Here is a 12,716-nt window from a genome sequence, read left to right on the forward strand (position 1 = left end):
GTTTATGTCTTTATATCTTATATTCTAGATTTCCTTGATTTTCATCTCTAATACTTTCAATGAATTTTCTTATTTAAGTAGTCGTACTTTTAGTATTTCAGAACTCTATTTCATTCTTTGGTTGCTCTTTTTTTTCAGAGTACTTTGTATCTCACAGGTCCAATATATTCTGAAACTGGGGTACATAAACTGGAGTGCTTTAAAAAAAAAAAAACTTCTTTTTTTTTTATTTCCTGAACTTTAACTGCTTCCTTAGGTATTAGTTACTATCTGTTTTTCTTTGTCTTTCTCTTTCACAGTGTTGATTTTCCTGATTTGCCTGTTGATTCTTCATTGTATATTCCTATATACAAAGAGCTGGTCATCGATGTGGTTTTCCTTTGCTTTTAGGAAGTAGGATTTCTTCTAGTTCTCTCTCTCGTGTGGAAATTCTGAATAATTGGCAAGGTTGAATAGGGAAGGGCCAGGGATGCCAGATATCAGGCTTCACTTTCTGATGGCGAGGCAAGTAACTGGTTTTCTGGACGGTGGCCCTGAATGCCAGAACGACAGTGGTTTTGCTCTGAGTTGTTAACGTGAAAGTCCTCACATCTTCCCTATGATTTGTACAATTAATTCGAAGGAGACTTTGGGGTCTTTTGGTTTGTTCTGTTTGTCTGCTGGTAGATGTGTCTTTGCCTGCTCTCTGTGTGCATGGATGAGAGAAGGAAATGTGTGTAGTGTCGATTCAGTTGTACCATATTTAGAAGGTTATATTCATTTTCAGCCCGTATTCTCACTTCTGCCCTTTGCCATGCCTCCAACCAACTCTTCTGTAGCTTCTTCACCACATTTTGTTAGGAAATGGCTTTGGGTGTTATTACTAGTCAAAGCACTACTATTAGCTCTGTGATTCAGGAAGCTGTTGAAATTTCATTCACTTTTCTCCCCTTTGCTACCTACTGTCCTCTGCTAACTTAAGCACATACATACAAACACATATCTTTATTCTTTGTTTTTTCTACTTCTACATTTTTATTTCAGTAATGTCTAGGATAGACTAGCTAGCAGATTATATGCCAAGTCAATCATCTTGAACAGAAACCCAAGAATAACTCTATATTTTATAAGCACCTATTTTGCCATTTGGGTAAAACATATTGCAGAATCCTCCCTAGCTTGATCACAGGACCACCTCTACAACATTCTGTTTTTTAAAAAAAAAAAAGTATTTATTTATTTATTTTTGGCTGTTTGGTCTTTGATGCTGTGGGGGCTTTTCTCTAGTTGCAGAGAGTGGGGGCTACTCTCTAGTTGCAGGGCTTGGGCTTCTCACTGCAGTGGCTTTTCTCGTTGAGGAGCAGGGGCTCTAGGGCACGCAGACTTCAGTAGTTGCGGCACTTGAGCTCAGTAGTTGGAGTTTCCAGGCTCTAGGGCACAGGCTGAATAGTTGTGGCTCACGGGCTTAGTTGCTCTGATTCATGTGGGATCTTCCCAAATTAGGGATCGAACTCATGTCTCCTGCATTGGCAGGTGGACTGTTAACTGCTGAACCACCAGGGAAGCCCCCTACAACATTCTTATTCAAAGGGAAATAGAATTACTACCAGGGTATTGGGAGGAGCTCACATTTCTTTAGTTTTGGAACGCTAACAAATTCATTTTATTAAGTAAGAAAGAGGATAAAAATGGTGTCTACGTAGGCAACCAATAGTCTGCCATGGTAGTGATCCATTTTTCCTTCCCAACATAGCTCATTAAAAAGTTTAGAGAGGCTTATTTTAGAATTGAGTCTTTTATTAATCAGTATTGCCCAGCAGTTAGGTGTCAGCTCCAGGTAGGGAGCTGCACTGGGGTCCAACACAGATGGAATTTTAAGATCCATTGTTACAAACTGGAGTAAGGAAGACAGCTGGACACTGGACTGAGAATAGGTAAAACCAATTAAGGCATATAAGGTAAGGCTGTGGGACACTGGTGAGCCGAACAGACTTACTGGTCTTACATATTGAGATAGTAAGAGACTGACGGGCTGAAAATGAGTCTGCAGCTTATTAACCTATCCCAACAACCCAGGAGGTGACAAGGCTGAGAATGAAAGGCTAATATGATGGAACACAGACATGAGAGGGCCAAAAACATGGATGACTTTGTTGAGCTACTAAAAATATGTTGGAAACATCCCACCCTGGGATTTTACTTTTAAGACACTTTTGGAATAATTAAGGTAATTTTGGTCAAATGACATAATTACATACATCACATTTATAATTTTACATACATGGGTTCATCGTATTGTTGCTGTTTAGTCGATAAGTTGTGTCTGACTCTTTTGCAACGCCATGGACTGGGGCCTGCCAGGCTCCTCTGTCCACGGGATTCTCCAGGAAAGAATGCTGGCCTGGGTTGCCATTTACTTCTCCAGGGGATTTTCCCTGATCCAGGGATCAAACCCATGTCTCCTGCATTGGCAGTTGGATTATCTACTGTTGAGCTAGCAGGGAAGGCCCCATATGGGTTCATATTGTACATATATTGTTTTGAAAACTATTTACTCAGCTGTACATAGTAATATGTTTCCATATCAAACAATACAGATTTCACTTTATTTATAGATGTGCCATAATTTATTTAAATCAACCCTCTACTGAACATTTTTTGGTATGATACATTTTTAAGTACAAAGAGTTTGTTTTTTGTTTTTTACTTTATTTTACTTTAAAATACTGTATTGGTTTTGCCATACATTGACATGAATCCGCCACGGGTATACATGGGTTCCCAATCCTGAACCCCCCTCCCACCTCCTACCCCATATCATCTCTCTGGATCATCCCCGTGCACCAGCCCCAAGCATCCTGTATCCTGTATCAAACATAGACTGGCGATTCGTTTCTTACATGATAGTATACATGTTTCAGTGCCATTCTCCCAAATCATCCTACCCTCTCCCTCTCCCTCAGAGTCCAAAAGTCCGTTCTATACATCTGTGTCTCTTTTGCTGTCTCACATACAGGGTTATCATTACCATCTTTCTAAATTCCATATATATGTGTTAGTATACTATATTGGTGTTTTTCTTTCTGGCTTACTTCACTCTGTATAATTGGTTGCCCAATCACCCATTAATTTCAACCCACTGTACTCAATATTGCCAAGATAATCTTACAATCCCATTTTGAAACTGCCAAATCCTGATTGCCAGTGGAACTAAATCCTTAAATTCAAAATTGAGTCTCTCTCTTTATAGACAGTTTTCTAGCTAGTTCTGACTTTATTTGCCACTATCTTCTAATAAGAACCTTCTATCATGGACAAACATTTTACTTACCAAAGAATGCGTCTGCACTCTTGTTTCCTTACCTTTGCTCAAGGTATATTTTATGGACAGTGTTCCTTCTCTTCATCAGGAATCTTTGTCATCAGACTGTCTTTCCATTAATGTTTCAGAAAATTCCCCCAGGGACTATAAGAATACAAAGACAGTTCTTAAAGTTCAATGAAGTATATTTTCTTCTAGATGAGGACTATCTAATAGAATAAGATGCAAGTAAAAGATGCAAGTGACTCTTGTAATTTAAAATTTTTCTAGCAAGCAAAAGTAAAACTAAACAAGTGAAATTTAACTCAATTATCTACCAAATATTATTTCAACACATCATTAATGAAAGAATTACGCTATTTTATGTTTTTTCTTTGTACTAAGTCTTTAAAATCTGGTGTGTATTTCACACTTACTGCATTTCTGAAATTGGACTTGCTACAAGTATGAAAGTGAAAGTCGCTCAGTCCTGTCCCACTTTTTGCTAACCCATGGACTATACAATCCATGGAATTCTCCAGGCCAGAATGCTGGAGTGGGAAGCTGTTCTCTTCTCCAGGGGATCTTCCCAACCCAGGGATCAAACCCAGGTCTCCCGCATTGCAAGTGGAGTCTTTACCAACTAAGTCATCAGGAAAGCCCAAGAATACTAGAGTGGGTAGCCTATCCCTTCTTCAGGGGATCTTCTTGCCCCAGGAATTGAACTGGGGTCTCCTGCATTACAGGCGATTCTTTTACGCCTGAGCTACCGGGAAAGCACATTACAAGTATAAGAATTTATTTTGGCTAGTGGCTACCTACTGGACAGGGAAATTCTAAACACAGTCTATTTTCAATTTCCTTCTTATCCTTTAAGTCTCTGAAACTGTGATGAGAACAATCTGTCATGTGAACTCCTAAAACTTATTGCTACCACCTCTCTTTATCATCTGGTCTTCCTTGCATTTTTTTTTTTTTTTAACCTTTTGATGCATTTGTCTCGCAGCTAACTTGTAAATTCTAAGGCGGGAACCATGAACTGATTGACTTTCCAGGCTGTAAACACCTTTAACAAAACCATCAACTAATTCTTCTCTTGATGCCTGGCTCTCCTGCACCTGGGTCCTGTTAAGTAAACCTTCACAGTCTACTTAAAAGTCAAATCCAGTGGTCAAGGCAACCATGTAACCTAAAGCAGACACCTTCTCTGGTGAGTGCTAGAAGGGGATCTTCTTCTCAGGATCTGAAATCTGTTTCTCTCAACTCTGCATCTCTTGAGACCACATGGAACAAATCTATGTCACATGATGAGTTTTTACATATTTGGAGACAGTCCCAGTAGCTTTTGTTCTTCTATGAGAATCTTTCCAAGTTCAGACAGTACTTAATTTGTCATGCTTTTGAGAACTCGTCATCATTTTGCTCTTCTTTGAAATAGTTCCAGCATTTTTGATGTCTTCTTGAAGTATTTGATCTAGAACTGAAGGGCAGAACCCCAGAAGTAATAGTTGGGCCAGTGAAATGTATAATTGGATCACTACTGGCAGCCTCTATAAAACACAGTAAAGGAGATCAGTCCTGGTGTGTTCTTTGGAAGGAATGATGCTAAAGCTGAAACTCCAATACTTTGGCTACCTCATGCGAAGAGTTGACTCACCGGAAAAGACTCTGATGCTGGGAGGGATTGGGGGCAGGAAGAGAAGGGGACGACAGAGGATGAGATGGCTGGATGGCATCACCGATTCGATGGACATGAGTTTGAGTGAACTCCGGGAGTTGGTGATGGACAGGGAGGCCTGGCGTGCTGCAATTCATGGGGTCGCAAAGAGTCGGGCATGACTGAGTGACTGAACTGAACTGATGAGGCATCAAGACACATTCCTTACAAGAGTATGTATGGAAGAGAAAGAAGGAGCCACAACACATTATTAACTCATACCACCTTTGCACACTTGGCTTTTAGTCTAGAATTCTACACACCTGCGAAGAGCTGACTCACTTGAAAAGACCCTGATGATGGGAAAGATTGAGGGCAGGAGGAGAAGGCAATGACAGAGGATGAGATGGTTGGATGGCATCACTGACTCAATGGACATGAGTTTGAGTAAACTCCGGGAGTTGGTGATGGACAGGGATGCCTGGCGTGCTGCGGTTCATGGCGACATTAAATAGTCGGACACGACTAAGCTACTGAACTGACCTGAACTGTACACACATACTTGAAGTTAGTTTTTCTTAAGCTCTTCCTGATTTGCAACGGAGCCAGGTAATCTCCAGGCGTTTTGTTTTTGGTGGGGTTTGTCAGACAAAAGGACCAACTAGAAGACATACCTTTGAGGAAACTAAATTGAGAAGCAGAAAGCTTAAGGAAGGAGGAACTTGAGAGCAAGGAATCATGCATAAAGTGACCAGTGGCCAGGGTTTCTGGCTGGCGATGACAATGGCAATTAACTTGGTTCTTTGCTCATACTCAGGGCTCCTCTCTCATTTATTTGTAATAAGCATTACTTCCTCCACGTCTTCGTCGGACACAACTGAGCGACTGAACTGAGCCTCCAGGTCTTGGCCTTAGAAATGGGCGAGGAGAAGATAAGGCCGATCCAACTATAATAACTGCAGAAAAAAGACGCTCAGGCAATTTGGAGGTGGCAAGAGCGGCATGGTGACGGTAACCTGCTGCTGCTGCTAAGTCGCTTCAGTCGTGTCCGACTCTGTGTGACCCTATAGACGGCAGTCCACCAGGCTACCCCGTCCCTGGGATTCTCCAGGCAAGAACAATGGAGTGGGTGGCCATTTCCTTCTCCAATGCATGAAAGTGAAAGTGAAGTCGCTCAGTCGTGTCCGACTCTTAGCGACCCCATGGACTGCAGCCTACCATGCTCCTCCGTCCATGGGATTTTCCAGGCAAGAGTAGTGGAGTGGGTTGCCATTGAACTGCTGCTGCTACTGCTGCTAAGTCACTTCGGTCGTGTCCGACTCTGTGCGACCCCATAGACGGCAGCCCACCAGGCTCCCCCGTCCCTGGATTCTCCAGGCAAGAACACTGGAGTGGGTTGCCATTTCCTTCTCCAATGCACGAAAGTGAAAAGTGAAAGTGAAGTCGCTCAGTCGTGTCCGACTCTTCGCGACCCCAAGGACTGCAGCCCACCAGGCGCCTCCGCCCAAGGGATTTTCCAGGCAAGAGTACTGGAGTGGGGCGCCATTGATTTCTCCTGCCATTGACCTACACACCCGGAATCCCAGGATCGCGCGCACGCGCGCCCGCCCGAGAGCCCGCCCCCGCAGCTGGCCGGGTCCCGATCCGAGCTCCGGCAGGAGGCGGGGCGGCGGCGCGCGCTCGCGGGCGGGGTGGAACCGAAGGAGCCGACGTGCGACGTTGGCGCCGCTGCGGGCGGGTGACGTGTAGGCCCGCGCCTGCTCCGCCCCCTCCCTGCTTGCCGGGTCTGTGAGTCTGTGCCGCGGTCGAGCAGTCTTCGTGGACCCTGCCCCAGGACTGGGAGGGATCCGGCTAGGCCCGCGTGGGGTGCGGACGAGGACGCGGCGGGGAAGTTGTCCTCTGGCCTTCTCTGCCCTGCCCTCCGTCCCCCTCCCGGCGTGGGAAGTAAAGATCAAACCGAAAGGGAGGGAAGCCGGAGCTGGCGGAGTGATGGGGAGCGCTTGAAGCGGGGCCGAAGGTGAGGAGGGGGACGTGGGAGGAGAAGGGCAGCCTGCGGCCCGGGGAAGCCGGCGGGAGGCGGGGCCAAGGGCGCCCCAGGTGCGCTTGTCTGTCGGTACCGGAGGCGAGCCCGGACCTGTCATTCCTCTCTGGGCCTGAGACTTTTCCGTGGTCTACGATAGTCTCGTCCTGCTCATGAAATTTGTAGGGTGGGGGGTGGGGATCAAAACATGGACACAGCCACATGTTGCCAAGGGGTTAAGGCCACAAGGTGATGACCAGATGCGTGCTTTTTTCCCCTGTGCGTGAGTAGTTTGTTTTCATTAATTTTCTTTGTTTCTTTACAAAAATGTAATAACTTTCATTTTCTTCACGTGGACTTTGGAGAGAAATCAACTTCCCAGTATTTTTTACTTTAACACTGAACAGTAAATAAACTGGATAGGGAGTGGACCATGGTGAATTGTGGGTGAATTTAGCAATCGAGGAATCTAGAATGTTATTTTGAAGAAAGTTTGTTGTATGTGCGAGCATGCTGCGATGTCGTGGGTACGTGGGCAGTTTTTTTTATTTTAAATAGGCTTCTTATCACACACTAACTTGTTCACTGATTGCAGTGTGCTCATGTATTTTGCTCTTTGGTTTAAAAGAAACGTCATTTTAGCGGTAGCTAAAAGTTTAATACGAATGGCATCACATGTGCAGTTCAAACTAGTAATCATATTTTCTTTCTTTCACTAAGTAAAATTAGACTTTGAGTAGCTGTTATCTCCATCACCACATTTCATGTTTCATAGACTGAAATCATCTTTCCGACTTTTCAAAATGTTCTTAAAAAAAAAAAAAAGTTCTTAAAAGTTGAGGATTCAGCTTTTGATTCCAGTCTGGATTGTGCTCCTGTTCATATATCTTTTATTTTTAATGGTGGTTATAATAATATTCTTGCATAAGAAAAATGCTCCTTAGAGATGCCAGTTAAGTGTAAGCTAATATTAGAGTGACTTGGGGCTTCCCTGGTGGCTCAGGCGGTAAAGCATCTGCCTGCAATGTGAGAGACCTGGGTTCGATCCCTGCGTTGGGAAGATCCCCTGGAGAATGAAATGGCAACCCACTCCAGTACTCTTGCCTGGAAAATTCCATGGATGGAGGAGCCTGGTGGCCTGGTGGGCTACAGTCCATGGGGTGGCAAAGAGTCGGACACAACTAAGCAACTTCACTTTTTTCTTTCTTTAATTTTTCATGGCTTCTCATTGTGATCCCTGCTGTATAGTTTTAGTTTTCTTTCATTCATCATTCACTTATTTATGTCTTTCTATGTGCCAGGCACTATGCTAGGCCTAGGCAGTCAAGAGAGACAGGATGTCTGTACTTAGGAAACTTTGTAGAGTTCTGCCTCCTTCTAATAGAGAATCTTGATTAGGGTTCCTCCTCATGCCACGGATATCTAGTTGACAAAAGCAAGGCTTTTTGCAAGAAAAAGTTACTGTCAGTGTTTATATATAAAGTGGCATTGAAAAGAGGAGCAGATCATTTTACTTGAACAGCATGACTTGTTTTGTTTTTGATCAAAAAGATAATATGCATGCCTGTGTTTTGCTGGTTAAGAGGAGTAAGTTTTCTTTTGGACAAGTTGGCTTAGTTATATAATTAAGAATTAGAAGTCAGTTTCTACCTGAAAAATAATACATAAACATTAAAAATGTTTTTAAAATAATTTTTCCAGTTTCTATGTTGGTCTGTTGGTCTATGTCTTAATAACTTGTAATTCATTAGAGTAATTCATAGTAGTTCTATGCACAGAGCATTTTCATCAGAAATATGTATAATACTTGTTGGCTGAAGTGAATTTATTGTCCAATAATACCTTCCATGGGGAAGTAGTTAACATAAGCCCTTTTAGTACAGAATAGTCTCGAGGTGTTGTTTTTGTTCAGTCACTAAGTTGTTTACCATTCTTTTGTGACCCCGTGGACTGCAGCATGTCAGACTTCCCTGTCTTGATGTAATGTGGCACAGTTTTCAACTTTGAACAGATGTCTACCCGAAACTGAAATTTTAGCAAACACATTTATGGAAAGAAAAAGTACTTAATTACCAAGGAGGAGAGAATAAACTATTTGTGTTTGCTCAGTTGTGTTCTACTCTTTGTGACCCCCATGCAATGTTGTCTACCAGGCTCCTGTGTCCATGGAATTTTCTAGGCAAGAATACTGGAGTAGGTTGCCATTTCTTTCACCAGGGGATCTTCCCTACCCAGGGATTGAACCCGTGTCTTCTGTATTGGCAGGCAGATTCTCTACCATTGAGCTACCTGGGAGTATGTGTTTAATAATTATCCAAAGGCAGACTTTATGTGTCTTATCTCCTACATTATACTCTAAAGTTACTTAAAATAGTTACTTATTTCTTTTGCCTGGTGTAATATCTGGCACATGGTTGACAGACCCATGTAAATGTTCATTCATTCAGTATGTACCGTCTCATTTGAGTATTTTGTGGTTAGAGGAGCAAATGAATATTTTTGAGTGAGTTTGTCTACTGTTTGTTCATTTTCCTGCTTGTGCTGGCTTATAATAATGTCTTATAGACATTTATATTTCTGAAACTCTCTGTGTTTCAGAGCTAGTGCAGTTAAACTTGTTTGAGTATTCTGGTTTAATCAGATTATTCGGCCTGAAGGGGGCATTAAAAAATCATTTTGTAACCCTCTCTATTTTATTGATCAGAAAATTGATACCTTGAGAAGTTAGCTGGTTTTCTGCCATCAGACAAGTTGGACTCTGAACTAATTTACCTCTATTTTTATTCTGTTTCTTCCCACTGCATTCTACCTCTAAGAAATTGTTATTTGAGTAGAATAACCCTTGGGGACCTTTGTAAATTAGATTCCCATTCTGTCTTCCTGGTGTTGGAATCTGGGTTAGTTTTCCACCACTTCTGTGATTTCCTCTTCAAGGAGAATTCATAGGAATTGCATTTGTTATCAAAGGTTTGAACTGACATGGAAAATAAGGGTGGGAATTTGGAAAGATGCATAATTTAAAAATGTAATATGTAAGAAATTTTCAGGTAATAAGATTCTTGGGATATGTTTTAATAAGATAATTGGGAACAACTATTTATATTTGAAGAAGAAAAAGTTCACAGCACTTATTTAATGACTAAACCAAAGATTGTCAAACTACTAAATCATAATTTTGGGAAGTGGTGTCTGGAAATGTCTGTTTTCAAGTGAATTCCCAATGATTACAGTGCAACCAGTTCGTGTTGTTGAAGGACTTCATGTTAAAGCATGTGAATTCAAGAGCCTCTTAATTATGGATAATATCTATTAAACCAGAACTTCAAAAGAAGGAAGGTAATTTTTCTTAGGATTGTGGAGTAGTTAGAGAGGCAGTTGATAATGTTTTCCAGCATTTTCAAAGACTTGCTAGGTTAATTTCAAATGAAGTGAGTGACTACCAAGTTCCTCAGTTGTGTGTAGCTAAGAAACGTGGCATATGAATTTGATAAAAGGAAAACTACATTCCATTTCAAGGGAGGAAATTCTTGTTTACTTATGAGATAATTTGGGTTTGCCAAAAAATTCTTGAAAGTGCATAAAATGTTCAACAGGCTAATCAAATGTAACAATATAAAAATGATAAATTCTACTCTTATTTATAAATACAAATAGATACAGCTTCATCTTGATTTAAGAGATTTAATTGTAAAATTCTACATAAATATAAGAAGAAATTAATGTTAAGGGCAGGTCACAATTTGCAAAAATGATTTCGGTGCACCTTTTCCTAGTGCACATGCCTTTTCTAAAATGTTCAGTTCAGTTCAGTCGCTCAGTCGTGTTTGACTCTTTGCAACCCCATGAACCGCAGCACGCCAGGCCTCCCTGTCCACCTACCGTCTTACTTGGGTTTCTCTTACCTTGGATGTGCGATATCTCTTTGCAGCTGCTCCAATAAAGTGCAGTTGCTGCTCCTTACCTTGGACGTTGGGTAGTTCCTCTCAGCCACGGCCCCTGACCTCAGGCGTGGGGTGGCTCCTGCTTTAAGTAGTACCTTTGTCACCAAGGGGGCCCATTAAACATTCTTTTTGAGCATTCTTTAAGGAGTGAAGGAAGCTTTGCAAAAATATTAGCAATGCTTTTACTCTGGGGACTGGAGTAGTAAAGGAATAACCTAACAATCATTTCCGGAAGACTTCACAGTAATACTCTGAGTACACATCATTAAACAGATATTTATTGAGTTCCTTGGCATAGGCCACGAACTTTGCCAGGTACCAAAGAGAAGAAGATATACATTACTTATGCCCTCTTGGAGATTATAGTCAAGATGTTGGCTCTGTGGGACTGTTCAATGTAATTCCTTAAGGCAAGGACAAATACTAATGCATGGCCCCTGACTGCTCTCCTGGTCATCTGAAGTTAGAAAAGTAGAGGCCCTGTCGTTGATTAAAAAGGTGAAAAAGCTGTTATCCTAAGTCATAGATTTCGGCAATCAGCTCAGAAAGAAAACTGAGTGGGTTTTAGAGAGATTTTAGGTTGCTTGACTTAACACAAGCTTTGAGAACTCTAGAACTCTTCTCTTTGTATTTATTAGAAACAGAACACTGGGAGAACACAGCTGAAATTCTAAATCCAAGGACATTTTACTACATTTTTTGACAGCATTTGGCATAGTTGACCATATCGCTTGTTTAAAACTTATCCTTCACTTATCCTAACCCCAGTCTGGCCTTACTTTACCTTCTGCTGTTCAGAATCTCCTTTATAGACTTACCCCACCCCCACCCCCTATTTTTTCTGTAAAGACATGTGTATCTCCACCTCCTGCTGTCTTGTCTTCTTTAGTCTTCACGTAAATCCTTGGATAATTTTCATCTGTTCCCGTGGTATTCCTTATGATTCTCATGTTTGTATTCAGACTCCTCTCCTGAACCTCACACCTGAATATTCAGTCCCTGGTGGCCGTTTCTACTTGAATGTCATATGGATATCTTAGACTCACCCTGTTTCAGATTGAACTCATATGATATTCTGGTCTAGTTTTGTGAATTATATCATCACCTGATTATCAATGTGGAAGTCAACTGTGGTACTTACCTCCTTCCCCACCACAGATAAAAATAATCAGACTAAGCCAAATAGATTTGATTGGATTCCTCCACTTTCCTCTAATTCACTACCATTCAGTTCAGTTCAGTTCAGTTCAGTCGCTCAGTCCTGTCCAACTCTTTGTGACCCCGTGAATCGCAGCACGCCAGGCCTCCCTGTCCATCACCATCTCCTGGAGTTCACTTAAACTCACATCCATCGAGTCGGTGATGTCATCCAGCCATCTCATCCTCTGTCGTTCCCTTCTCCTCCTGCCCCCAATCCCTTCCAGCATCAGAGTCTTTTGCAATGAGTCAACTCTTCGCATGAGGTGGCCAAAGTACTGGAGCTTCAGCTTTAGCATCATTCCTTCCAAAGAAATCCCAGGGTTGATCTCCTTCAGAATGGACTGGTTGGATCTCCTTGCAGTCCAAGGGACTCTCAAGAGTCTTCTCCAACACCACAGTTCAGAAGCATCAGTTCTTCGGTGCTCAGCTTTCTTCACAGTCCAACTCTCACATCCATACATGACTACTGGAAAAACCATAGCCTTGACTAAATGGACCTTAGTTGGCAAAGTAATGTCTCTGCCTTTCAGTATGCTCACTACCATTACACTTCAGGAACTCTCATCTCCTCTTCTGGATTACTCTAACAACCTCATAGAGTCTTTCTGCTTCAGGTCT

At 42.0% G+C, this 12,716-nt stretch overlaps 1 protein-coding gene across 1 annotated transcript in view; it reads left to right on the forward strand.

Annotated features, from left to right (window-relative positions):
* The first annotated feature begins 6,748 nt into the window (after window positions 1-6,748).
* Window positions 6,749-12,716, forward strand: part of ASCC3 (activating signal cointegrator 1 complex subunit 3) — a 341,266-nt gene continuing 335,298 nt past the window's right edge. Inside the window, exon 1 of the mRNA XM_027972421.2 lies at window positions 6,749-6,954. The gene's annotated coding sequence lies outside the window, so the exon portion shown is untranslated. The remainder of the gene's footprint in view (window positions 6,955-12,716) is intronic.

This window comes from Ovis aries, chromosome 8 (assembly GCF_016772045.2).
Source record: "Ovis aries strain OAR_USU_Benz2616 breed Rambouillet chromosome 8, ARS-UI_Ramb_v3.0, whole genome shotgun sequence".
Classification (NCBI taxonomy): Eukaryota; Metazoa; Chordata; class Mammalia; order Artiodactyla; family Bovidae; genus Ovis; species Ovis aries.